Below are 26,808 nucleotides of genomic sequence, written 5' to 3' on the forward strand. Positions count from 1 at the left end.
CATATGCAGATGACTGTAAATGGAGTTTAGTAGCTGCAGCTCTGGATGCCAGATTCTTGCCTTGCAAGGGAGCTTATATGAGCTCTCAAAGGGCAAGAGAAGCCATCGAGCCTCAGTACAGCTGAGCTTGGGATTTCTGCCAGCAGTGGAAGCTGTAGTTTGTTGAGGGCTGCCCAATTCATCCAGACTGCATGAGCAACAACAGATTGGGGTCAGGCTCCAGAGTCTCTGAGGTTCAAGGTGAATTGCCAGGGCTTGAAGGTTTGTATTGCAGATGATTGGTCAACATGCCCCTGAGAGCAGGCTCACACATCCAGCCAGAAATGGGTCAGAGCCTCCCACACGTCCCTGAGCTATGCATCTTTGTAGGTCCTCTAATCTTTTGCTTCCCTGCCAGTTTCCTACAGTGGAAGGAATGATATTTCAGACATTTGAACATCACTCATGTTTATGAGTAAGCACTCTCCCTCTGTCTGTTATCAAGCAGGAGTTCAATGCTAGGGCTTGAGTCATAGGGTCTCCCAAACACTTTAAATAGTCAGTTCCAAATCTGCAGCCTGAGCAGCTCAGTCTGCTAGAACAACTGTTTGGTCCTATCAGAGTGCCATCTCTCCCAGACATTCTCTGAATGTACACAGCAGTGCCACGAGAGCTGCTCTTACCTCTGACTGCTGAGATGAGAGCCATGGTTAGAATTGGTTTCTAGCACAAAGGCTTAGATACATTTAATTTTTTTTCTTTTTTTTTTCTTTTTTTTCTTTAAGGCAGTATTTTAGGGCTCAGAAACTAATACAGTCACTGGTCTTGACCTTCAGCTGCAGCTGAAGATCTTGCTGGGGAGCTTGGGACAAGAGAATGTGCAAAGGTTGATTTATTTTTCTTGGATTCCTTGATCTTGAGCTAGTTGGCTGTGGCCATTTGTATAACTGTACTAGCCCAATGTGTGCCATAGGACAATCATTTTAAGTCATGTGGATTATATTCAATGGGTTTTCCAGAGTTCAAGAAAAGTTGCATGCTGCTCTGTTGGTGAGTGGGAAAATAATTGCTTTTAGCTGGTTCCTCAGTCACCAGGTGATGTCTCCTCAGCCACAAAACCGTCCTCTGGTGAGCAGGTAAGGCAGCTTTAACTTTATTCTGCACTTGTCAGCTCTAGGCAACTGTAGTCTGCTAAGAGAAGCATTTGACTAAGATGTGTGGTCAATTCCAGAGTACTGATAGTTTTGTCTACTTGATATTTGTAACCACTAAAAGGCAGAGGATGACCCGTGCAAAAATAGTTCAGTCAAGGCAGATGAGAAGCCATCTAAATCACTTCTCATCAAACATGTTATATAAGACAAGCAAATAGATCAAACTGGTAGACTTCAGTAACGGCATTTTCCAGCTTTCAACTGGTGCATCTTTGCTCTAACTCACAGGAGAAATATGTTCTCAGCTGGAATGTGCACGTATCCTTATTCTCTGTGGTACAGCTCATTCTCATTTGGAGACTTTCTTGCACAAACTGGAAATGGTCAGACTGAAAAGCTTCCAAGTGTGACACACTCCAGGTTTTTCTTGTGGTGTGTCATTCTCCTCTTTTCTTCTCTTTTGATTACACTGCCCACTTTTTCTAATGCTTGAACTAAAAAGAAGAAAATAAAGGAAGAATTTTGTAATTTTGATAATGTCAGAACAAAATGTTTCACATTTTCAGAATTCCACTTTCCTCCCCCACATTGTTTGGCTGAAACAATTTGCTGAATTCAATCCAAGCTCCCAAATAGCTTCAGTCATCCTGCATTTTTTGGCGAGTAAACTATTTGTCTAAAATTTTTTTGTCCAGCTCTAAAATTTATCTCAAAGTTCTCACAAAAACGATTTAAAACAGAGCAGTTACCACTGCCATATTTGGAGGGGAAGAATGACCGTCCAGTTGTGGTTGTAAGCATCACGGAGCAGGGACCCCAAGTGCTTTGATGTTAAAGGTGATAGCTCAGCCAACCATAACATAAATAATTACAGGCTACCTGCTTACGTGTTCTTGAATTTTCATTGACTTCCATCCTCATGTCCTCTGAAGTTGTGGCATTGCACTCCTACTTCTGAATATGTGCTGTTTTCCATCTCAGTGGAGTCTTACAGAGCTTTAGTTATGCATCCTGTCTATCTCTCTAGGTTATGCAATATACAATTAAATAATGCTTTTCAGGTGGTTTAGGCTCCATGGGTAAAAGACAATAGAAAAATTCAAATTGTCATTCTCACGAAGTTTATTACTTTGTATTCATGAGATACTATCTCTGTAGACTTTACTTGCATAAATAATTTTGCTTTCTGTAACATCTCTAACTAATCACAGTTGCAGTATGACAGATCCAAATTGGACAGATGTTTCTTAAAAATAAAATGTCCAAAGGCAATAGTGCTGAAGTTGCCAATGAAAAAACAAAGACATCTGTACTTTTAAACTAAATTTGAAAGTTTTTTCATTCCTTCTCTTATGTTTCTATAATTTTAGGTCACATTAGAATTAGTCTGTATTACTGATTTGTGGTCTTTTGTCTAGTAATGTCAAAAACTGACAATGAAATCTATTTAATTTGGTGTTACTGTATGAACTTCTCTATGCTTTGCAAATATTTCTTCTTGGAGTGACAATTTCTCATGGACTGTTAGACCAGTAAATGCATATTTCATGCACTTTCATGTGTTTATCAACTTAAACCACAATTCCTGTGAATTTCTTTTTCTCTTTCTATTCTTAGACTGGTGTTCATATCAAAAAGGCATCATCGCATTTCTGTATCACATTGCTTGGTCTTTAAATATGTTCTTTATGTTTTAACTATACTGTTAGTTTATGTGTAGTTAAAGTATTTTTCTGAGCAATAGATTTGATATAATCCCAAGAGTGTTGACCGTTTTTAATATGATAGAAAGGTAGAGGCGAGAGCCATACTACCTAACAGAATCTGATTATATTCTATTTTCCTTTTTCACAATCTACATCAGTATGATGTAGTGGAAAATTCAGTTTATTAGTATGTGTGGTATAAATGCCTAAGTACAATAAAAGTGAAGTGGGAGAGAAAGAAAAAGAAGGAATACTTGTCCCACTTTGTATACACTTAATTTATTTTGGGAGGTGTCTCACGGAAAACAGACTTGCAAGCTGTTACCCCTATAAAAAAAGATCATTTCCTTGCAGGATAAGAAAGATGACCAGAGTGACAGTTATACTGCAATATAAAACATAAAAAAGTCTGTATATAGATACATATTTTTCTTTCGCTCAGTTTTTCAATCCAGATAGCACAACTGAATTTTGTATGTATTCTGAAAAGACTAAGATGAAGCTTATCACAAGATTTCTGCATAGGCTGGAAAATGGATGGACCACTTTCTCAGCAGTAGTCTAACACTCTTTCACTGATGTTTTTTAAAACAGCCTGTATTTTGCTGTTATGTGGACATGCCGCAATTTGCTTTTCAGGGTCTCCCTTCCAGTGGTGCAAAGTCTCTGAGCACATGCAACAGAGGAGTGGGTGCCCTTGCCAATGGGAGCCATTGTTTTCCTCTATTATCAACACACCCAAACTGTTGGCTGTCTAAACTGGTGGAAGTGAAGAACAGTTTACCTTAAGGTACCATTCTTTTATTAGTTAATATGTCTCACAATATAAATACACCCATCAAGACACATAGGTATTAATACAGCTTTCTGAAAGCAACACTGACTTTGTTTTCCTTCTTAAAGCTCAAACTACTCACATTTTAAAATATACCATGGGTTTTCAAACTATGAAACTTAGACACACAATGTTAATTCTACACTAAGATTTCAGACCTAATTAATTGCTTAAATTATGCTTTGCTATGTTCGTCATTCCTGTTAAACACATCTTCAGAGATTGTCTATCAAACTATTAGAAATTCTATGAAGCCTTTGAGAATGGAAGTGACTTTAGTGCTGCATTCAAGAAGCATTAATGGGGTTGGGCACTTAAACTAGTCTTATTTAACGAAGTTCAAGTGCTCATTCTTAGTTTGAATATTGTCTTTAGAGTAAATTTAAAGTCTCATTTGGATGATTTTGCATACTATATTATCAAAATAACATTATAAGTAAATGAGGTTTTATAAAGATAATACTAATTAAATCATGGCTACCTTTTGAATGATGGAGTAATACTTCATGAGATTTTACTGAGGTTACATGAGATTTTTAATCTAGCATGATAAATGGAAGTAAGAGAACATCTCAGAGCAATTATAGACCTGCTCATCAGCTACAAGGAAAAAAAAAAAAGAGGTAATGAATGTTCATTTATTTAGTGCTGTCCTACAATAAAGACCCAAGAGCCCGTGGCCTTGTCAATCATACATGGTTGGCTCTTTGCAGCAGCCAGCAGAAGAGGACCCAAACTGAGTAGGGTTCTGCCTGATTTACCTTCAGTACTCAGGCACTGATAAAAGTCCTGTCTATAATCAGGGGCAAGACTAAATTTACATCCAGCTTTTACCAGAGTTTGATGTCTGGGAGGGGTTCAGGCTTAGGGCTTTAGGTTAGCTAATGCTCCACAGTGCACAGAGATTTCTTAGATTTGAACCTGGAGTCCAGCTCCACAATCTGTCAGGGTCCTGATCTGAAACTGTGACTTAGGCACCACTTGAACTATTTCATCACACACACACAAAAAAAAGCTAGGATAGCATTCAGCAAAAAACTTTTCTGTCAGGTAATATAAATACTATATATTGGACATACTTCTTTCTTTGGCTACACAACAATACTTATCTTTGTTTCCCATGACGCTTTTTGTTGTTATTGTGCAGGGCTTTCAAAAGAGTTAAATGGTAGTATGTTTACTTGAAACTGATAGAAAAGTTCTTTTAGTGCTCAAAAATAATTTTTGTATTTCTAAAGAAGCTTTCAAAATATGATGGCCAAAATATTTGAAAAATGTGTCCCTGTGGTGATGTCATCCTCAAGGGAAACATACTTCTGATATGAAGTATTCCCATCAGAAATCTTGGAGATCTTACATCTGTATTCTTAACCTCAAGAGGTTATCAAATGATAATAGTTAATTGTAAAATGGGATGTCATCTAATGGAGTGCTGGCAGGCATGTTGGCCAGTAGTTATAGGTCATTGCACAAATATTTATAGAGGAAGTGAAGGCTTCATTTGGCCTTAATAATCAGACATCTTAGACAAATATTCATAAAGTGAAAAATGCTCAGATTCAGGCAGAACCAGATTCTTGCTGATCATTTCGGAGTGGTAAGAAACACATCCAAGTGCACACACCAGAGGGGCAGAAATGCCCTGTGGTTGTAGGAGAGCTCTGCAATCAAAGACTGCAATGTTGTTCCTTGGTTAGCGGTGATGCCCAGATACACTTCTGGGTCATCTTGACCATTGGACTCATCACGTTTAGGAAATATTGACTTGCCTGTGCAAGGGTTTGGGAAGTAGCAGTCTACGGAAGCATCCATGTGAGTGGGGAATTCCACTGTAGGGATTACCTTGAAGGCTAAAGAGGACCCCTGGTGTACCTCCCTCCTCTGCCTGGGAAAAGGGGGTGCTCCCAGGACAGTTTTCCTCCCCTCAGCTGGGAACCTTCTTCTTTCTCCACAGCAACAGTGTCAGATTGTCCCATCCCAGGGTGGTGGCACCTCCTTCTCCCACATCACTGTCCTGGCCCTGAGACTCTGTGGTACCTGCCTAAGCAGACAGGTGGTGATAAAGCTAGAGAGAGAAGGGCTTTGAGTGTTGACTTATGGCAGTAGTCCACAGTAACTGACCCTCTTCTGCTCCTTCCTTGTGGCAGGGAGCACTCCACCTCCTGGCAGTGACAGTGGCAGGGGCAGCAGCAGAGGCTTTAACCCGAGTTGGCCACCAGCAGGGCTCAAGGACGGATGGTCCCTCTGGGAAGTTAATCCAAATTAAGCAGAGGTGCAAAGCAGATTTACCAGCTGTAATAAAACATTCATCTTAAGATTTAGGTTAACCACACTACGAGTGGAATTAAGTTGTGCTGAAATCAGGTCACTGTAATTCTGAATAGCAACATGCACACAAGAGTTTGATAGGGTGTAACTAATCCACTTAAAGCTAATTCAGATTGTAATTCAGGGCTCTCCCCCTGCAGACAATGCTATGCTGTATCTCACAGCATTACTTCAGCAGCAGAGCTGGTGGCAGGGAGTCAGCTCCTGCCCTGAGGCACCCCCACCTTCCCCATGCAGCCTTGTGTGGATGGGGGAATCGTGACTACGGGACCGAAGCTGGCCCTAACAGTTGTTTTCCTGACAAAGCAGATAGGAGTGCTCAGGCCTGCCAGTGGCACTGTCCTCCAGCAATGCAAAGCCCTGTGCGACGTGATGCAGCTGTGCTGGAGGAATGCGAGCCCATGCTGAGAGCAACAGCGGAGGCTGCAGGCTTGGCTCCAGAGCCCGCTCCTTCCTCGCTCGCTCGGGGCGACGGCACTGCAGTGAGAGTAGGATCCCCGTGACAGCACCAGAAGCTGGATTCCTGCAATGAGTCACTTAGCAGAGATATCGAACCAGCTCCGGTCTCCGTGCTGCTGGCACAGCTGGCTGCGGCTCCAGGCGGAGATGCTTGTGTGGAGGAATCCAGAGCCACCCAAGTCGCGGCCATGGAGGAGACCACAGGCACTCTGGGTCCTGCCGTGTGTGCTCTGTGGAGAGCATCCTTAAGTGCCGGGAAAGTTTAATCTGGGTCCTGGTCAGAAGTTCACAGTCTGCTCTTTTGGCATTTTCATATCCCTTCTTCAGTCCTCACCCCAGTTTTTGGGCCAAGGTGCAAGAGCTGTGCAGCAGATGGGGCCTGCAATCTGCAGTGCAGTGCTTGGGCTGCTGGGTGTGCTTGCACCTCTGGGCAAGCAGTACTTGGAGATGGCTTTGCTTACCTGGCCAGGTTCTCTATGGGCAGAGCAAGATTCACCCCTCTGGCTCCCATCTCCGTCCCCAGAGCTGGGTCTGTGCCAGGCCCATTTGCAGCACACTGCTGTGGCCTTTCTCTAGGGGCCTCTCTCTCTGGGCCACCTCGGTTGCTGTGTGTCATGCATGGGAACAGGAACCACTGCAAGCTCTCCTCCATGTCAGAATGACCCCTGCTCAGCAGCATACTGGTCCGCCATACCAGCTTGAAGTAGCTCTCAGAGCTCAAATCCAAAACCTGAGATAAAGTCTGTCAGATAGACAGCAATACCTACCCTGGGTCTGCAGCACACTGTGCTCCAAGCACCTCCATGTCCTGGCTGCACAGGCCATGTCAGAAGATGCCCTGGTGTCCTCAGCAATCTCTTCTGCACTCCTGGAGAGGGGGAGAAGAGGCGACTGCAGGGGCAGCAAGCTTTGTTAGAGGTTTCCTTGCAATGTCGTAAGAGCTGCCAGTAGGCAGCGCCATGACAGGCTTGAAGAGCTGACACAGCAGCCAGGCAGCTGGCAGGAGACATTAATGGAGCAAAAAGAAATGTGATTTCCTGGGGCATCCTGGCCAGGGATATTTCCTGGTACTGCTCCTTGAATCATATGCACATCCCTGAACCTTTTTAACTCATTCTGTGCCAGTTCAATCCACCTATTAGCCTGTGTAACTCCAAAACCTGACACAAATCATTACATCCATTATAAGGAGAAGTCTCCTGGTAATTGTGGGTACCTTCAGATATTCAAGTCTGCTGCCACCTCATATCTGAGACATTTGCACGGCACTTCTGTTTTCATCTCACAAAATGTTTTCTAATAGCTCCCTCACATCAGCAGGCAGAGACCTAAGCAAGCTTTATGCCAGGAGTTGATTTGTCATGGGATTCATTCCCGAAGTTAATCAAATGAATGATATGTGTGCCTCAATAGTAGATATCATACAGATACATGTCTTGGCTCCCAATCTCCAGAGAAGGAGACACACAAAATGGTTTAGGAGGCTGGACCTTAACCTTAGATTGTTAAACCCCATGATTTTGCCTTAGCAAGACCTCATTTCAGTAGACACAGTACCAAGGAAAATGTGTTTTTCGTACCTCACTTACATAGTGTATTGTATGTAAAATAAAAAGGCAAAAAGCATGCTGGTGGTGGGACTTTAGAAAGTTTCTTCCTATGGACCTAGAAGAATAGCCTTTTGAAATCTTAATTGTAGGGAAATTTCTCCATTCTTCCTCATTTCTGAGATGCACATATATTTGTTCTCACTATTGAACAGACACTCTGATGCTTATCAACAACATGCAGAAGCATCCATGTACATTAATCCAGAAACCTTAACTAAACCAAAGTGCAATTCTTTTTTACCTTGTAAACTCTTAAAAACAGCAAAGTCTTGAATTGTCAAGATGGCTAAAACATGTGAGAGACTGATGCATGCAAAGGACATGTAATAGTTCAAGTTTGGGCTTTTTGTATACATTAAGAATAGTTAAAAATATGTCTCATCATCAGTTACTGTAAATCTCTGCTGGAAGAAGGCCTCAGAAATCACAAATGTGTCACTTCTCTACTTCTGCACATTCTGCTGAATCATCCATGCAAGTAACCAAACTGCGCTGTATAATGAGATAGTGACACTCATAGTCTTCCAGACTCATCCATAAGATCAGAGCTCAGTTTGTTTGACAAAAACAGAACAGACAAAACATGTCTGCCCTCCTTTTTCCCATTTGAGGTATGAAAGATGCAGCAAGTCTCCTTTATTGGGCATCTCATTTTTCCATGCAATGTGTACAGCTAAAAATAACCCATAAGTAATATTGCTGATAGCTGTTATCCCAGATGCAATCAGTTAATTGCTGTGATAGTCACATCACCAACATCACTGGGAAATTTACTTACGTTTCTCTCTCAGACTTGGAAAAAACAAAAAGCAGTAATGAGCAGTTAAGAAAATATGAGATTTTGGTTCACTGAAATATGACATTAAAGACTTCTTTTATTGTATATATGCCACTAAGGGAGACCTCCAGAATCTAATGGCTTTGCCATGAGGTTGTCCAGCCTTTTGAAGGCTGAGCGATCAGGTGTTAGGTTTCAGTCATGGCAGCCCATGCGTTAAATACCAAGTTGTGGCAAAGCATTTGAGGAGCTGTTTGGCTCTTGGAACCCTCATGATGTGCTATTTTTGCTGTGGGTTAACCTTCAGTCCTTGACATCATCAGCAAAAAAGGCAGTGGGCTGGGCAGAGCTGCATGGTATACCAGATGCCCTTTGATGGCTGCCACCAATGCTCTTCTGACCTAGAGAGTCAGATCAGAAATCCCTGAAAAATAAAATCATCTTTTGTGATATAGAAAGGTAATTTACAAAACAAACAAACAAGCAAAACCAACCAAGCAAAAACAACACCAACCAACCAACCAAACAAAAATACAAAAAATTTAAAGAGCAAAAAACTGTCAGGTTGAATTTCTGTTTCTGGTAAATAACAAAGTATTAAAAAAAATTTTAGTCACATTCAGTAAACCACTGAAATTATTTGGATTTCTACCCTGGAAGTTAAGAATCAATCATGCAGAACTTGACTGTTGTCATCATTACTATTTTCAAGAGGACTTAGGGCTTCACTCTAGAAATTTATTTTCCTTAAAGTCATGTCTGTGTTAAAAATATTTTCCTTGCCTTGCCTTGCCTTGCCTTGCCTTGCCTTGCCTTGCCTTGCCTCACAGCAGAACAACCTGGAAGTTGTATCTGAAGAGTTTTTCTTCTTTTACCCCTTTATATTATTAAAATTATGAGTAAAATTTTGGCATTGTCTGTTTTTTCAAAGAATTACTGGAAGGTAAAAGCGGTGTTTACTGTGAATCATAATACTTAAAATGGTTTGACTCTTAGTTTTTCAATGAAGTCTTCTCTTCTCAATGCTAAATATTGAAGTTAAATGGGAGTAATAAACTCTAAAAGTCATTTTAGTTACCTTAAAATATCTGTCTTAACAAATTCTTCAATGGTGTTGCCACTCTACCAGTCCCCCAGTCACAGTATCTTTCAGCCTGGTTGGAATATGAATATCTAATTTTAAATATATATATTTAAAAATTTGAACCAAGCTAAAATAAATTTTTCCAACATTCATTTTCAAATAAAATGGAAAGAAACAAGAAATCAATACAAGTTTGAAATTCCTTTTTTCATCTTTAAATCACTGGTACGGAGATGCTTATGTTTGGGAAAAGGGTCATTATTATGTCCAGATTGATTTGTTCCTATCAAGTTGCAATTTTTGTGATAGGTAAGAAGTGGTAGAATTTGATTCACCTTCCTCTTCAGTTCAGATGTTACTGCCCTCATCTCACTCTCACCTACTCAGAGAAGGAATGTCATGTACAGCATGCTATTATTTTTTGCTCAAGTGAAAGGACATGTTATTTATAAAACATACTCACTTTTCCACACCTAAAGGGCAAAACTGAGCCTTTTGACTTTCCACCTTTCCAGATGTGAAATTCCAGATCAGACACCAACCTAGAACAACCTTTTTTATGGGCCATCTCTTCACCTCTCTTCCATTCCTTTTCGCTGCCAATAAATTGCATAAAAAGCAGTTCTGGCTGTCTGAGGACTCTGTCTCGGAAAGAGTGCAGCAAGTCTTGAATGGCCTTTGACTTCTTCGTGTTTCTTGGTACAGAAAGATTCAGCATAGACAAGAAAGTGAAGGAAAGCAAATAAACAAACAGATAAACCTAGTTCCTAAATTATTGGACAGTCTCATAAAGGAACAAGTCAAACCTGATCAACCCCCAAAGTTAAAAGAATTTTTGTCCAATTGACCCAAAGTTTCTAATTTGAAGTTCAGAATAATTCTACTTATGCCTCAAGCATTTTTACAATGTTGAAAGTCTTATTCCATTAGACTGCCCATGTTGTGCTGTCTGGCAATACATATCAGTCAGTCTAATTCCAAAACCCCCTTGGTCATCTGTGGACATCTTCCAGTGGCTGTTTCATATTGTGGTCAGCTTCACTGATATTAGAAATACACAGGAGTTTTACATTAAATTCCAAAAATAGCATGTTGATAGGAACAAAACAGGCAACAAACTCAATTTTCATTCATTCTCGGAAGGACATATGTTATCTTCTTCCTTCTGGTTCATTCACATTCCTCCTCACAGATTCATGTCCTCTCAGAGATCAGAAAAAAAAATGATATGAATTAATATTTTGCAATATTTTTTGTCCACCTTTCATTCCCTTGCGCCTCCTCTGTGGTGGTGCATGACCTTATTCTGTGTGGCAGACACTTTAAGACAGTATTATTATGCGTTCTGTGAACTCGTTAGAAAAGGTTGCTTTTGGATAAAAACAAAAAATGATACTTAAGGGCACCGGACTCTCCTGCCATCACTGCCGTTGATACATTTACTCCAAATTATCTTTCTGTGTGGTGATTCCCAATGATGGCAGCTAAAAGCAGCCTGCTACTTTTGATCATTAAGCACCATGGAAAATCCACATAGTGCCCCTTTCAAGGAAACATCTCATGGTGCTTTAAGAAAACATGTCATGGTGACACAGCATGAAAAATCTGATATGAATACGTTTAATGTGTTTCAAAATAAATAACAAAACACCCACAGCAGGAAGAATGAAAAGCAAAGTTTTGAACATTACTGGATATTGGAAAGTACTGAATATTGAAAGATATCGAGTATTTTAGGTATTGAAAGTTCTTTAAACTTGAACTATTCGGGAAAGGAGACTGCAAACCACCTCTAAGAGCAGAAACCATGGTCATGGGTGGAAAGAAAATTTTGGGGGGGATAAGAAAAATAAATTCCTCAGGAATGATAAAAAAATGTGAAAGGAAGCCTGACTCAAGTACAGGTGCAATAAAGTGCAGAGAGTGGGAAACAAGCAGGAGGAACTAGAGCTCTGCATGTGGTTACAGAGCTACAACATTGTTGGAATAACTTGGATGAGCAGGGGAAAGTTCAGATGACTGCAGTGCTATGGTGAATATCAGCTCTTCGGGAGACACAGAAAAAACAACGGTAGCTTATCCTCTATGTGAAGAAGCAGATCTAATATATGGAGTGCTTGAATGGGATGTTTGATGGGCTGGGTGAGAGTTTGTGCATCATGATCAGAGGAGAGCTCAGTGAGAATGGCAATGTGGTGTGATGGTGTTACAGACCACCCAAACAAGGTGAATAAGTGGGAAAAGATTTCTTTAAACAACTCAAGAAAGTCCTTGGATGAGAGATGCTATTTTTTATGTGGGATTTCAACCTCATGGCATCTTCTGGAAGAGCAGCACTGTGGACACAAGCAGTCTAAGAGGTTTATGGAAGGCAGGGTCATTTCTTGGTAGAGGTACTGGATGGGTCAACCATGGGTTATGCACAGTTAGATCTGCTATTACAAACAAGAAAGAGTTGGTTGGGAATGTGATAATCAGAGGCAGCCACTATTTTAGTGCCCACTAAATTGAAGATCCTGAGGGGTGTGAGGAGGAAGAATAGCTGAATAGGGGCAGCCAGAGGTTGGCTAAGTTGGGAAATGGACAGATGGGATCCCATGGGAAGAGCTCTGAAGGTAAAGATCTCGGGAAATCTGGCAGGTGCTAAGGACAACCTTCTCCAGACTCAAATACAATCCCTCCCAACACCCAGGAAATCAGGTAGGTGTATCAGGAGGCTGACTTTGCTAAACAGAGAACACAAGTACAAGCTCCTGCAGGAAAAAACAGCACACAGGAAGTGAAAGCAGGTACAGGCCACAAAGGGATTTGGAACCCACGCCCAGACATATAAGGGAAGTGCTATGAAAACCAAGGCTCACCTATAGTTGATGGTTGCAAAAGATGTCAAAGGCAACAAGAACTTCTGCCATTAGCTCAGGAAAAGGCTAAGCAGAGAAAACAAGGTTCTGTTGCTGAAAGGGGAAGGTGATCTACTGCCAGCAGACGCAACAGAGCTTAGGTACTTGCTGCCTGCTTTGCCTCTTCATCGGCAAGGCCTCCCAGACATCTGTGTTTATTTAATGGGTTCAAGGGTGATAAGAATAGCCAGCTCTGGCTGAGGATCCAGTGAGGAACTATTTGCAAGAACCCAACCTCTACAAGTCCATGAGACCAGATGAGTTGCATGGTAGCAGGACAACAGACAACAGACAATTTTGTTTTCAATTAAATTAAAAGAACTGAATTTCCAACTGGATACAAGGACAAACTCTTTTCCCATGAGGGCAATCAAGCAGGGGAACAAACTGCTCAGGGAAGATGTGCAGTGCCCATCTCTGGAAGTTATCAAGACCTGACCTGAGCAACTTAAGGTGACCAGAAAGCAGACCCTGCCTGGAGCAGCAGGTTGGGCTAGCAGCCCCCTGAGGTCCCTTTACACCTGAATTATCCAGTAATGTTCTGATTGTGGTAGCAGTCTGGTGGTATCAGTTGACTGTGAGAAGATGTAAAGCCAAAGCTGTCAGCTCTGTTCCCTCTGACTCCAAATGTTCATCTTGATCCAGCTTTCTGGCAGAATAGTGGTACACAAATAATTCACTTTTGAAGGTGATAAACAGCCATGCAAATCTTAAAAACAATGAAAGTGGTAGGAAAGAATCAGTGGGGGTCTGTCTTTTATTAAATAGATTACAGGTGAAATTCTTCACTTGGTTGTTGGGTGAATGCTGTGATTGCTAGACTCTTTTGTCAGGGGATTTGGAATTGAGTCTATATCCACTGCTCCAGGACAAAGAGAACCAGCTGCTAGGGAGACAGCTGTATCTCTGGCTTTCATAGATTTAGGTGTTCACACACCAGACTGTTACTGTTAGTCACTGAGTGACTGTGTTATACACCCTTAAGCAACGGGTCAGATAGGTTGAGTGTTTCAGTTGCAGACCATCTCTCCATCACATTTTCATGTGTGGAGATTTTCAGATCTTATATTGACACACCACCTGTAAAAGCAGACAACCTAATGGAAAAAAAGAGCAACACTTAAAATGTTGTTTTTCACCACAGCTCTGTAGCATGAAGGTATAAAAATACTTGAAGCAGGACTTGTTTTTTGTTGTTAACTCTTTCTTGTGCCGTCACAAAACCATCATTAAAGCACAACTGGAGATAGACTAAATAAATATGGCATGCTTTGTTTCTGAATGTCACATCAGCAAGTGAGGCAACTGATTATCAATTTCCTTGCTTGTTTGCTGAGGAGTTACTGTAGCAGTGAATTCAGCACCATCAGGGAAGTAGGGCCAAATGATTCTGAGCACTCCAAGCTCATATAGGAGGCTGAGATTAGAAGTTTCCTAATTTAAACTGGGTTGTTGAACAACCCCCATCCTGGATTTCTGGTGTTTTGGGTTGTCAGCAAAGGTCTAACAGGCGGAAAAGAAAGAAGTTTAAATGGAGGGAAAAAGTAATTCTGAAACCCCAGGTTTCCTAGGTGTCCTCCAACAGCGTGTAAGGTTTTAGAGAAAACCTTGGAAAGAAAAGATACAAGTAAACAGAAAGTAGAATAAAAGACATAAGGGATATAACAAAAGTGGATCAACCAGACTTAAGGCAATACTTTCTTCTGTGACGTGATGCATATCTGGAACAAGGAAAACATACATGATACCTTTGTTGCTTGCTACAAAACTGCTAGGATGGAGATTCTCTTTTGTATGAACACATCTTGTATAATTTTTATGCTAAAACTCTAAAAACCGGCTAAGCAGACAATGTAATTACTAGTTATATTAAAACTGTTGGGAAGATGTTATTGACAAAGTATATGGAAGATACTTTTAAACTCATCTTACAAAAATTTTTACATTAGTGACTTTAACACAGAGACATAAATGTATTGATGGCACTGAAGCATCATCAGCTCAGAGGAGGTCTGCAATAAGAGTAAGAGGTTAAAATAACACAGGTTTTACGGCAAAGTCACACTTTTATTTTCAAACTACAAGAGTTTTCTGCTGTTTTAAGACTTCATAACTGTAAAACAATAGAAGAGAAGGAAGACCAGGGGGTGCTAGTCAACTACAGGGCATCCATGAGCCCTCAGCACGGTCCAAATGAAAGAGATTTACACCCAGAATTTTCAGCAGTGGGATGGAAGGATCGATGCTGGTGGCAAAGCCTCCTACAAAGACTGTGTGCGAGTCCTCTGCTGCCACAGTGGCAGGGATGGCTGGAGGAGGATCTCTTCTTGTATGAGGTGAGATAGGGCAACGAAGCTGGTGAGGGGTCTGGAGAACAAGTCTTACGAGGAGTGGCTGAGGGAGCTGGGATTGTTCAGCCTGGAAAAGAGGAGGCTCAGGGGCGACCTTATCGCACTCTACAGGTACCTTAAAGGAGGCTGTAGCGAGGTGGGGGTTGGTCTATTCTCCCACGTGCCTGGTGACAGGAGGAGGGGGAATGGGCTAAAGTTGCGCCAGGGGAGGTTTAGGTTGGATATTAGGGAGGAAATTCTTTACTGAAAGGGTTGTTAGGCATTGGAATGGGCTGCCCAGGGAAGTGGTTGAGTCACCATCCCTGGAGGTCTTTAAGAGACATTTAGATTTAGAGCTTAGCGATATGGTTTAGTGGAGGATTTGTTAATCAGAGGTTGGACTAGATGATCTTGGAGGTCTCTTCCAACCTAGATGATTCTGTGGTTCTGTGATATGGGCAGTTAAACCTCATCAGCTCAGCAGAAGGAAGAGTGAGAAGGGATTTAACTAATCTGTAAAAATACATCACAGGAACATCAGAGTGGGAAAAACAGTTTGTGTTAGAGGAAACTGTTCATGTAGGAACAGGTGGGAATACGCTATACACATATAAATATGGGTGGAAATGAGAAGAAATTTCTCTGTAACAGGGATATTCTGAAACAGACATCCAAGCAGAGTATAAAAGGCAAATGGCTGGTCTAGTTTTGTATTTCAACAAACATGTCTTTCACTCAGCACTCAGGTTAGACACACACAAATTGATGTGTTTGCAAAAATAATTGTGTGTGGTGGATGCTTATTACAGCAGCCTTTCTGACTAGCTATGTCCCTTTCAATCATCTCTTATGCTAAATGAGCTCTTATTCTAAATGACTTAGAGCAATGACATGGAGGTTACTTTCCCAGATTTCAAGCCAATGACCTAACTACAGGACTGGCTTTTACAATGTAGTTATTTTCTTGATTTTTGTTGTTCTTTCTTTCATTTCAGAAGGTCTTGATTTCCCTCTTCTCATGGAAGCATAGTGAAAAATTAAAATATCCACAGCAGTAAAGGTGGGACTATAAAACTGCTTCCTGTCCAACTCCAGTCTGAGAATTGCTGCGGGCTCAAGGTGTGCTTACTGACATCCCATCTGCTGCAACTCCACCTGCTAACGTGACATGTCAATGCAGTTTAATTCCTTGGGGAGCACCATGTAATTGCCAGTGCTGAGGTTGGACCCTGGGGAATCACACACAGCGCTGCTGGTGGCTGCTGGTGGTGGGATTTAGTCACTCACTCTCTCATCCTTTGGTATAAGGAGTGGCCGGTGCTGGACCTTAGACAGTCCTTGCATGTCACAGCCAATGAACCATCTGGGTAAGGCCTAAAGTTTCCAGCTGAAACTCATGGCAAAATTTTCATTATGCCCTATAAGAGCTGGTGATCTGATAAAATAATCCATACGGCCTTTTTCCAGAAAAGTACAAGATTATCCTTTCAGTCCAATACCAATGTTTCACTGAGTAACAGGCAAGCTTAAAGAAATTCCTGTGAATTTTTCTTTTGTGTTGGTGTGTGATTTTGTTTTGATCCATTTTAAATATCTTTTGGAGAATTTTATATCATAAACAGTGAAAAGGAAATGAAAATCTTAATGCCAGAATCCAGCAGAGTGAAAAATGAGATCTAGGAATCAGAAATCAAGACCAATTCTCTTTTACCAGGTACTGAAAACTGTATAAAAATGAACAGGAAGCTTTTACAGCTTTCCACTGTCTGACCCATCAACTTAAACTTTCACTTATAACTAGGATCTGATTTCTCCAGAGGATTAAGACTACAAATTTCCAGAGAGAATGGCCAGCCCTAAGGAATGTATAACGCTCTTAGAATTTCTAAAATATTTAAAATATATTAAAACTATTCTAAAATCTATCCACTTCATTTAAGTATTATGACTACTTGGCAAATCTAGCTCCACCTGTGCTGTCAATACCCTTTGCATCTGATTCTCCAGTTCTTCAGAACCTCAGCGGGTACCACAATGAAGCACTCATTAGAAAATAAAAACATAAATAAAATAAAAAAGCTTGGTTGGGTGAATAATTTTATGTTTGTGATCTCATCTGGTCCAACGTCACCTACCACTGCGTGCAGTCCAGGAGCATGCTGTTGAGTTATGGCCCTTTGGTACTGGTGTTGCTTCCACTTCAGCTATAAATTAGTCATCGGCAGAGGGTCATTATATTGAAATAATCCTGCAGGCATTCACCCCGTAACATCACTGGGAAATAAAAAGTATTTGCTGAATGTCAGTCTTCACTTCAAAATTTAGAGCATTATTTCACTTTTGTGTTCCTGTTAAAGGTGTGGCTTATTAATTTTTCTCAAACGGTCTTCTTCTGGTAAAATTTAAAGCAATGTATCTGACAGAAAACATTTAACAATAGCTAAGAAGCAGGAAAGTTAGGATTGAATCCATGTCAAAGTCACCAATATCCCCTGGAGAAACACAGCCTTTATATCAGCTATATATTTTTATTACACCCAATTTCAGTTTTCTTGTTAAAGAAGGTCTCCTTAAGCCCTTGCATTTCTTCTGCTCCATTCCCCATGGTTCACAGGTACAATAGTGAATGTAAGCTACAATAAAAAGGTCATTTTCTTCTTTCAGCAACAGTAACACAAGTGGCTGCATTTCCTGATTCTGGATTAAGTTCAAGATTTCAAATACGACTGGGCTAGTTTCTGATTAGAAAGTTTGATATTTATCACAGACTTTCCTGTCTTCCATATCCAGTGCGCGTGAGGCTGTAAAAAGGTAAACTGAAAGGAACCATTCTTATTCAGCAATTAACCCCATCTGAGTAAATAATACGATGTTGTGCACTTGAGCCTTAGCTGTTATGCACCGAATTCAGAATTCAAAACGGCTTCAAAGCCGCGTTTGTGAAATGATGACAAGATGCTGCAGAAACAGCTTTCATGTGGAATATAATGCAAGTATTGTGTTACATAGTACAGTAACAAATAGAGTATAGTTGTAATGATATAGCAAGATAAGTGTCTGGAAAGTACTTACCTGAGGGAAACTCAATCTTATTTTACTTCAGGGCCCGAGGCTTATAAACACAGTGTATGGTCTTGGAACTTAAATATTAGAAGAATCATTTTATTGGGGGGAGGAGAAGGTAATGTTTCTGATTACAGGCAAATATAATCTCAGTGCCCAAATACAAGGCAGAAATAGTCCAAATTCCTTCATGCAGTCTCGCAGCATGACTTTTTTTTCTGCAGCAGGCACACCAAATCCGAAGGAAGTAAAGCAGCCCTATGAGTGATCCAGACAGGAGAAAGCCATGGATGGGCACAGGGCTCCAGCAAGGTCTGGAGTGTCCCACCAGCTGCAGGGTGCACAGAGATGGTAGGGGGAAAGGGTCTGTGGGAAGGATTGTGTCTGCAAGGGGTTCCTGTGGCCCCTAAGGAGGGTCCCACCTGCCAGAGCATCTTGCCCCATAGCCACAGCATTCGTGGAGACGCCTCCAGGGCTTTAAATTACCTCCAACAGGGTGTGAGGGCAGTTTAAGCACAGATTGTGGCAGCAGGAGAGGGCAGCTGCATCTATTACAATAAATAATTAAGGACCGGGGTACAGGCCCCCAGAGACATGGGTTGTTTAACTTTTTATACGTATCTTAGCCTAATTTTGACCTGTTCTGTCCATCCATAGACATCTATCTCCAGGGCATGCTTCAATATTGACATATGCCAGTGACCTCTGCTGAGAGAGGCTCTGGGCATGGCTGTGCTGCCAAGGAGGGGACGTGGAGCAGCCGCATGGGAGCTCACACAGGTACTTGCCCATCAGCCACAGAAACCTCACCAGTCTGGTTTATTTAAAAACAGAAAGAGAGCCCCAGTGCACTCTCTTTTCCCTCCCTCTCCTTTCCTCTGTATTGAGCCAAACATCACCTGGAAGGGAAAAAACATTGGCTGAAAAACTGCAAAAGCTGCTATGCCTGCTCTGAGCGTGAAGAGAAGCAGAAGTGCACTGTGTGTCTGTATGGATATTTTCAGGGCACGTCCATGGCTGCACACGTCTGATGGGACTGACAGAAACCCCTGCTGGGATTTCCCCTGTGGCTTTCCCAGAGTCAGGTCCTGTAGTGTACACTTTTTTTCTTTAAGAGTATATCAGGGGTGTGTGTGTCTCTCATGGCCCCTCTGGGAGCATTTGTTTCCACAGAAGAAGAAAGGACATCTACCATGGTTTGGCAGGAGATGCTGCTCATGCAGACAGGATGCATACTATCCCCTCCACGCGCATGCAGGCAGGCACAGCAGGAGGGTCAGCACAGTTGGAGCTTAATGGACAAACACCTGGGAATGCAACTGCATGACCTAAAACATAACAGATTAGATATTAGTAAAAATTTCCTTACCATGAGGGTGGACGAGCACTGGAACAGGCTTACTAGCGAGGTGGTGGATGTCCAATGCCTGTTGGTGTTCAAGAGGCATTTGGACAATGTCCTCATCAATACGCTTTAAATCCTAAGGTGGCCAGGCCGTTGGACTTGACGATCTTTGCAGGTCCCTTCCAACTGAACTATTCCATTCCATTCCATTCCATTCCATTCCATTCCACTCTATTCTATTCTAGCAGCTCCCAACCTCTTCTTGCTCCCTTCTGTCCATAATCTGCTGGGCTTTCTTCTCACTTTCCTAGTCAGCAGATGAAAACACACAACTTAGCAAAATCACAATTTTGTTATCAGAGGCTACAGGCATACTTCTGGGACTTTGGCTTGCTGAGGAAGATGTGCCAGTGCAAGTTGATGGCCAACTGATATCTAGGACAGCTTTGGTCTCAGCGTCACAGTCAGTATTTTAGTTTGATCCAAGTTTGTTTTGTGGGTCAGGGCAGAGAGAAACTCACAGCTCACATCAAAAGGTAATGCTTATATCAATTTTATCAAATGTGTAGCTTATATCAATGGTATTGTAAGGTCCTGGCAGATCATTCTTCCTTAAGCCATACAAGACTTAATTTGGGCCTACATGTGACCATGTAACCTCTACATGTGACCTTATAAACATCCATTTAACTGAAAGGAGGGATAAGACCTTTTGAAATATGGTGACAGTAATTCTCTTTTAAATTCTCAAACCTTGTGAACCCTTCAAAATGCTCTGCTTGGTTCCTCTCTGTGTAAGCATCACTGTATAATGACTGTACATGACAGTAAATAAGTGCACAAAAGAAGAACAAAAAAGAAAGGCCCCCAAACCTCATTTGCAAAGGCTGTTATGGTTTAAACTTGCCATTATTTGTTCTTTTAAATGTCGTATAGATGTTAAGTAAATTAATATCTTGTATTCTGGATGACAATTGTTACCCTTATTTTCAGATACAATGGGACAAAGCGGAGGTGTTAAAGTTTTCAAACTTGATTACTAAGCATCTGTCTATTTTTGCTGGCTGATTTAAGACGTTTTAAGAAGTTGCATCATCCTCCTCTAATTCAGGCTGAAATCTGTGGAAAAAAGCACTTTTTTAAAGCACTTTCTCTGCAAACTGAGTCCTTGGTACCTGGCACCTACCTAGCAAACTGAGCTGTATCACTGGCTATTTTTCAAAACACAGACATATGCAAAATTTTTGAAATGTAACTTGGAATGGTTCACACTTTGTTTTGAAATGCCCCATTCAAATGGTTCCTTAGAAACAGATAACAGAACATCTCAAAAAGAAAAGGGTGGGTTTGAGGGCAGCATAGAAGTCCTGCCAGGTGGAAGAGTAAAAATAGCCATATAGGAACATTTTGTGGCTGTTGTCACTGTAGCTGGGCACTATCTAACTAAGGTTTCTTGCAGGCATGTGGAAGAGTGCTCCTGCTGTGCACTTATCAGGTTCACCAGAAACAGTGTCCTGGCACACTAGCCTGCTTTGGTTGAAGCAACAAAGCAGCTTGAAGGTAATTAATATAGACACAGGACACCGAGCGAGTCCTGGTTTTGGGTGATGGGATATTGTCAAGTTCCTTGCTGGCACTGCAGATCTCTTTGAAGGAAGGGAGAATTTTGGCAAAATGTTAGTTACAGATGTGATCTCCCACACAATTGGAGAGAACAATCAATTTGGTCTCTACCGCAACTATCCAAGCTGCAGGTTCATTTTTTTTTTAATTTTTTTTTTTTTTTTTTTTTTTCACAGGGAAGCATTCTGCTTTCTCTGCTGACTGTGTAGGTGATCTGCTCATCTAGGCAGGGCTGGAGAGGGGCTGGAGCATCAAGGCAGGACAGGTCCTCAGCTTGTAGAAGTTGTACTGACTTATGACTGCCTTTGGCAGTCTGGATCGTTCTGTGGGAAGTTATGACAAAGTTACTATTAGTGGAAAACAAAGCAATTTGTTTTTAGGGAAAATCATGAGATGCATTTCTTTTCTGTTACCTTGTGCTTAGGATTTTACAGAAGTGAAGAAAAATGATGAATAAATGTGGCATCTCATTCATTCCCTCTCCTCATTTAAGTCTTTGTGTAGACCAGTCTACTTCCCAAGATGCTTCAGACAACTGAAATGTCCCTATGTATGTTGTTAAATATTCATTGAAAAATGTGTTTCTCCCCTTGAGGCATTTTCTAAATTTGAAGTATGAAGATTTAAAAAAATATTGTAGCACACAAGTAAAGATACTTAATATCTGTGTAATTATCTGATTGCATCTTCTAATCTTGTTAAATTCTTGGCATTTTGCAATGATTATAGGCTATATATATTCTAAGTGCCTGAGAAATACTCAGAAAAAGGCTGCCTCAGTTATTTAGATATGGAATATTACTTCATGAATGGATACAAGCAAGTAAGTCACAAAGAAAAACATGCTCAAGGAACACACAAAGGGAAATTCCATTACCTCGGACTTCTCGTGAATTCATTTCTCCCATTAACTTGTTTAAATAGTTTGCTTTACTCTCTAAATCAGAAATGAATTCAAGTGTTAAATCAGATTCCCTGTTTGTGATTTGTCATTCATCACATCAGGGTTATTTACTTCAGAAACGCTGAGATATGTGACTTTGAAATTTTCTTTCCTAAAAGAGTACTAAAGCACTAAACTCTTTGCAATACACAAGCAGAAATGAGTGAATGTAACTAAAATAAAGTCACTAAACCATGTGTGCTAGATTTATGCTCAGAATAAAATGTCATCTCCCAGAGCTGTTTTAGGATTTTAAAATTTGCTTTCATTTTGTAAGGAAAAAAAACAAAACAAAACAAACAAACAACAAAAAAACCCCATACAAACAGACAAAAAAAAAAGCCGTCTAATTGCAAGATTTTGATTTATATAATTAAGTTTGTTTCATTTTGAATTTGGAAAATGTTTTAAAATTAAATGTCAGAAAGGATTAATTCAGAAAATATCAAAACTGTCTTTTTCAGCATTCTCATCACAGTTTCTTCTTTTAATTCTTAACAATAGTTTCAAGAGAGCTGAAATGGTTCTAAGAAATCTTTCTGTTTGGGCAGACCTTCATTTATTTCCGTGGAAACCATGTCCATCCAAATTTCCTTAATAACCTTACTTGAACAAGTGTTCATGGAGAGACACATTTTGTTATTCATACTTTTCAATGAAAAGGATTTCAGGTAGTAGATAAATCAAGCTACTGTCTTTGCCATAGCTTGTTAGCCTGAATCTGGTCTATCAACATGTAGGACATATAATCTACAGTTTTAGTCAGTGATTATGCAAACTGGTCTATGAACACAAAATAAATATTACTCTACGTTTGTTTGCCTAGGCAACACAAAGCAATTGTCCTCATGCTGACTTATTGCTATAATCGGCTCTGGTCTGGAGGAATAAAAACATTTTCATTCCATACTTGTTCTCTCCAATGAAGTTATTGAAAAGGTGTTAGATAGTGACCGTGAGCAGTTCTTCAAAAACTGAACAAACATCACCATTTGTTTTTCCCTGCACTCCAGAGACGGCATGCCTGTGAGCCATCATACAACAACGGCATTAGCTCATTTCTGGACAGAAACAGGCTTCAAGGAAGGCCTTCAATGTAAATCCAATGCCTCTAGTTATCAGTCCTTGAGTCACACAGCCACTGGTATCTGGATCTGTTTTGCAGCTTCAGTTGATTTTACAGAGAGGGACCCAAACCTCTCATCCTGCTAAACTCCAGATGTGGAAATCACAGGTGTTCTTAAAAAATAAATACATCTAAAACAGAAATATCAAAATAAGATCCTTTATGTGTATGAAATAATTCTACCCAGATTTCCAAGGTGTTTTGGTTATTCTTTTATATACTTACATTGTTGGCCAATATTTTACTTCCCTTTTATCACTTGTCCAACAGCTGCTGGGGACCCTGGAAAGGGGCAAACACTCAATTCCCAGGGGAACGCCAGTAAAGCTGGCAGTGGAATGCCTTGCAGATGAAGGCATAGCAGAGTATAAAGCCTGAAAGTTGATACTAGGTGAATTCAAAGTAGGAATAGGGTGAAAACCTTTAGGAAAAACAAACTGGCCACTATGTATGGCTTGCAACCTCTGAGGACTGGCCATGACACAGGTGAAGTGATGTTGCTGCTGCTGTGGTCTGTGTGGAGGTGTCCCCAAAATGAGCACGGCTGCAGTCACAAAGGCAGGTGCTTAGCAAAATGACGTGGTGTACACTGGCAGGGAAGAGGAGGGAGAAAAGGATTTGTTTATCATTGTCTGTGCTCCCGGAGTGAAAGGAGAGGTGATATAGCCAGAGGTGGGACAAATCCAGGCCTTCTGATTCCTTTTCCCTCACCACCAAAGGATGTATGAATGCATCCTATGCCTCAGCTCCTGCCCTCCTATAAGCAGTTTTGCCTCCCACCTGCCCTTCCTTTCAGGTAGGTGCAATGAAGGCAACTGCAGGTCTGTGTAAAGACACGGGAGCTCAGTCTGGGGCTTTGCATCCTTCCCCAAGTGCTGTTACCTGGCTCCTCTTGAGCAAAGGCAGTCAACAGCTGGGTCAAGCTTCAGTAAGTTAAGTGCTAAGATTCTAAATGACTGGAGTTGGGATTTATAAGGGGATAAACCTCTTACTAGGAAAACACATAGAGCTGTGAAAAAGCAAACTATTGAAAAGCCAAGTAGCATGAAATGATCACCCCACAAAAGACATTGCAAAGTATTTTTAACACCTAAAGATAGCAGCTCTTACATACTTTCTTCAAACATGTTATCCCACTGAAATTCTCAAAATACATTATTATTATTATATTTATTTCTAGTGCTTACTTATTGGCTACTCCTCTTGAGATTAAAATTGATAAGACCAGATATTGGACTTTTCTACTAGAGTTCATATACGTGATTTCTCAAACTCATCAGAGCTGAAGTAAATTCCGTAGGAGACAAAACTATTATATACATATCCCTGGGCAGGGGGCATGCACCAGGCATGCTGGTGAAAAATATGGATTTTTCCTAAAAAAAATAATAAATAATGATGCTAATTGATGCTTTTAGTGCTGTAATTTAAATGCATACGAAAAAAGAAATGTCTATGCATTTTAAGGAAGAAAGAAGGGGAATGTCTCTCTCAGTACTGCAAGATCCACCCATTTGAGATGAGGCTATTTCTATATTCCCAGTGAACTGGAAACTCAGCTAATACTGAGAACATATTTATCCAGAAATATGTAGAAACACTAAGAAAAGGTAAAAAACATATAACCTGTGCCAACAAGTACCTGAGCATGTCTGAATGGCTCAAATGGGGGTCTTAGCACAGGAGTTTAGCAAGGTTCAAAAGAAAAAGTTCTGTCTTTTCTGCAACTTTCTCTTTTGCTCAGTACCACTGCAAATACTGTAAACATCCACATGGTTTTGGTGTACTCTGATGAAGCTGGTCCTAGCACTGCCAGGTCTTCTCTGAAGCGAGCAGGAGGCTTGGCCTGTTTCATGAGGAGCTTTTCACAATGGTTTTCTTCCTCACTTTTCATCAGGCAAAATGATGAAAGCTGGAGCTGTTTTGGCATCTCTCATCTCTTGAGTCTCCAGATCCTGGGCATCTCGTTCTCTCCTGTTCTTTGCTTGTAGCAGCATATGGTTAAGCTACCTGAAGTCTGAAATGACTTAGTTTATTCAGTCTTTGTTCCTAAAGAATGGAAAAGGATTTGTGACATCCTCTATCTTATGAACTAGCAGAAGTCAGACTTGCCGATCTAATAATTGCTTTTGTCTCCGAACTCCTGTGAGGTCTATATCAGGGGTTTTGGTTCCTCTCTTGCATAAAGTCAGAGTCCATAGCAGGTATAATACAAGGTACACTGACTTTGGCTTTGTGGGGAGCATGGAGTTACATAGGGCTGGGTTGTCCTCATGGACATGTGTGGAAAATGGCCTCCACATGCAGGTGGGAAGGAAGAGCAGGCCTGGGTAGGAAGAGCAGGCCGAGCCACCACTTCTGACACAGCAGTACTTTCTTTCCAACATGTTCCAGCAAATATGCACTCACTTTCTGGAGGACAGTGAGGCGGTAAGGAAATCCTACCTTGGGATTCACGCTGCCTTAGATGAGTGCCTTACAGCACAAGCAGATCCATCTTGCAGGAGGTTGGTGTCCATATGAAGCATGCAGAGTCCTAGGGCTGGGATGCCCCGCAGATGGTTGGGTAAAGTGTTTCCAAAACACCACCATTCAATAGTTTTTTTCTCCTTCACGGGAACAAGGTTAAGAGAGAGCCTTCTTTGAGTCTGGTCTAGGATGAGTTTCTTACTAACTGCTTGCTCTTGTGGCGTTGCAAGGGTCATGAGACCTTTTGATGCACATGCAAAAGGGAATGACTTACAGGATCTCTGCAGCACTTTGTCACTTAAAGGAGGTGTTGCCTGATCCCTAATCATACATGATCTGGAGCCACCTCTCCTCTCTTGAAGCCAATCTATCTTGATATCTGCAGTTCTTTCACAACTTACTGGCAATGCACTGGTAGGTAAGTCCTGTTTACCCCAGGAGTGGCTCATGGGGATGGCAAACTGGAGCGTACAATGCTCTTAGAGCTCTTCTCTCACAAATATGCAGCACTCAGCAACATGTTCAAGCTCATCACTATTACTTCCATGGAAGTGTCACCAGGGGACAATGAGGAGGGTTAAATACTAGTTTGATACTTGCGTGGGAGTTGGATTTTGAGCTCAGTCCAGGCCACTAGTGATTAAAAAGATCTAGCTGAAGGAATAATGATATAATGGTTTTCACTGTGACGCTGGTAGGCAATTTGTAAAACAAGGATAATGGTAATTCAACCTTTGTAATGCACACAGGGACCTTTGCATAAAATGCAATTTATATGTGCGATGTATTTTTATTACTAATAGAAGATACAGTTCTGTCAAACATTGGAACAGAATACTCTTGTTTTCTTTGTGTGCTGATGAGAGATTTCCCATCTCCAATGGCAATAGGATGAGTGATTATGTTTGTAATGCCTCTTTTGCACAGGTAAATTTGGAGTTAACACTTGGCTTGGAAATAGAACAGCCACATAATAGGCCTTGATTTTTGAAAAATGAAAATAGCAAACTATGTTTGAAAGATGCAGAACAAAAAATGGCAAACAGAACATTTGCTAGTTCTGTTGTTGTGGTTTG

General features: G+C 41.0%; 1 long non-coding RNA gene across 5 annotated transcripts in view; it reads left to right on the forward strand.

Moving 5' to 3' along the window:
- Positions 1-562: 562 nt before the first annotated feature.
- Positions 563-26,808, forward strand: part of LOC121064689 — a 34,679-nt gene continuing 8,433 nt past the window's right edge. The window contains exons 1-6 of one of the 5 annotated variants that reach the window (XR_005816627.1): positions 563-865; positions 999-1,115; positions 3,479-3,629; positions 16,159-17,974; positions 18,884-19,006; positions 21,031-21,131. This is a non-coding gene — a long non-coding RNA (uncharacterized LOC121064689). The remainder of the gene's footprint in view (positions 866-998; positions 1,116-3,478; positions 3,630-16,158; positions 17,975-18,883; positions 19,007-21,030; positions 21,132-26,808) is intronic. The other 4 variants (XR_005816629.1, XR_005816631.1, XR_005816628.1 and 1 more) reach the window with 4 other exon arrangements.

Source organism: Cygnus olor, chromosome 2, assembly GCF_009769625.2.
Source record: "Cygnus olor isolate bCygOlo1 chromosome 2, bCygOlo1.pri.v2, whole genome shotgun sequence".
In the NCBI taxonomy this organism is placed as follows: Eukaryota; Metazoa; Chordata; class Aves; order Anseriformes; family Anatidae; genus Cygnus; species Cygnus olor.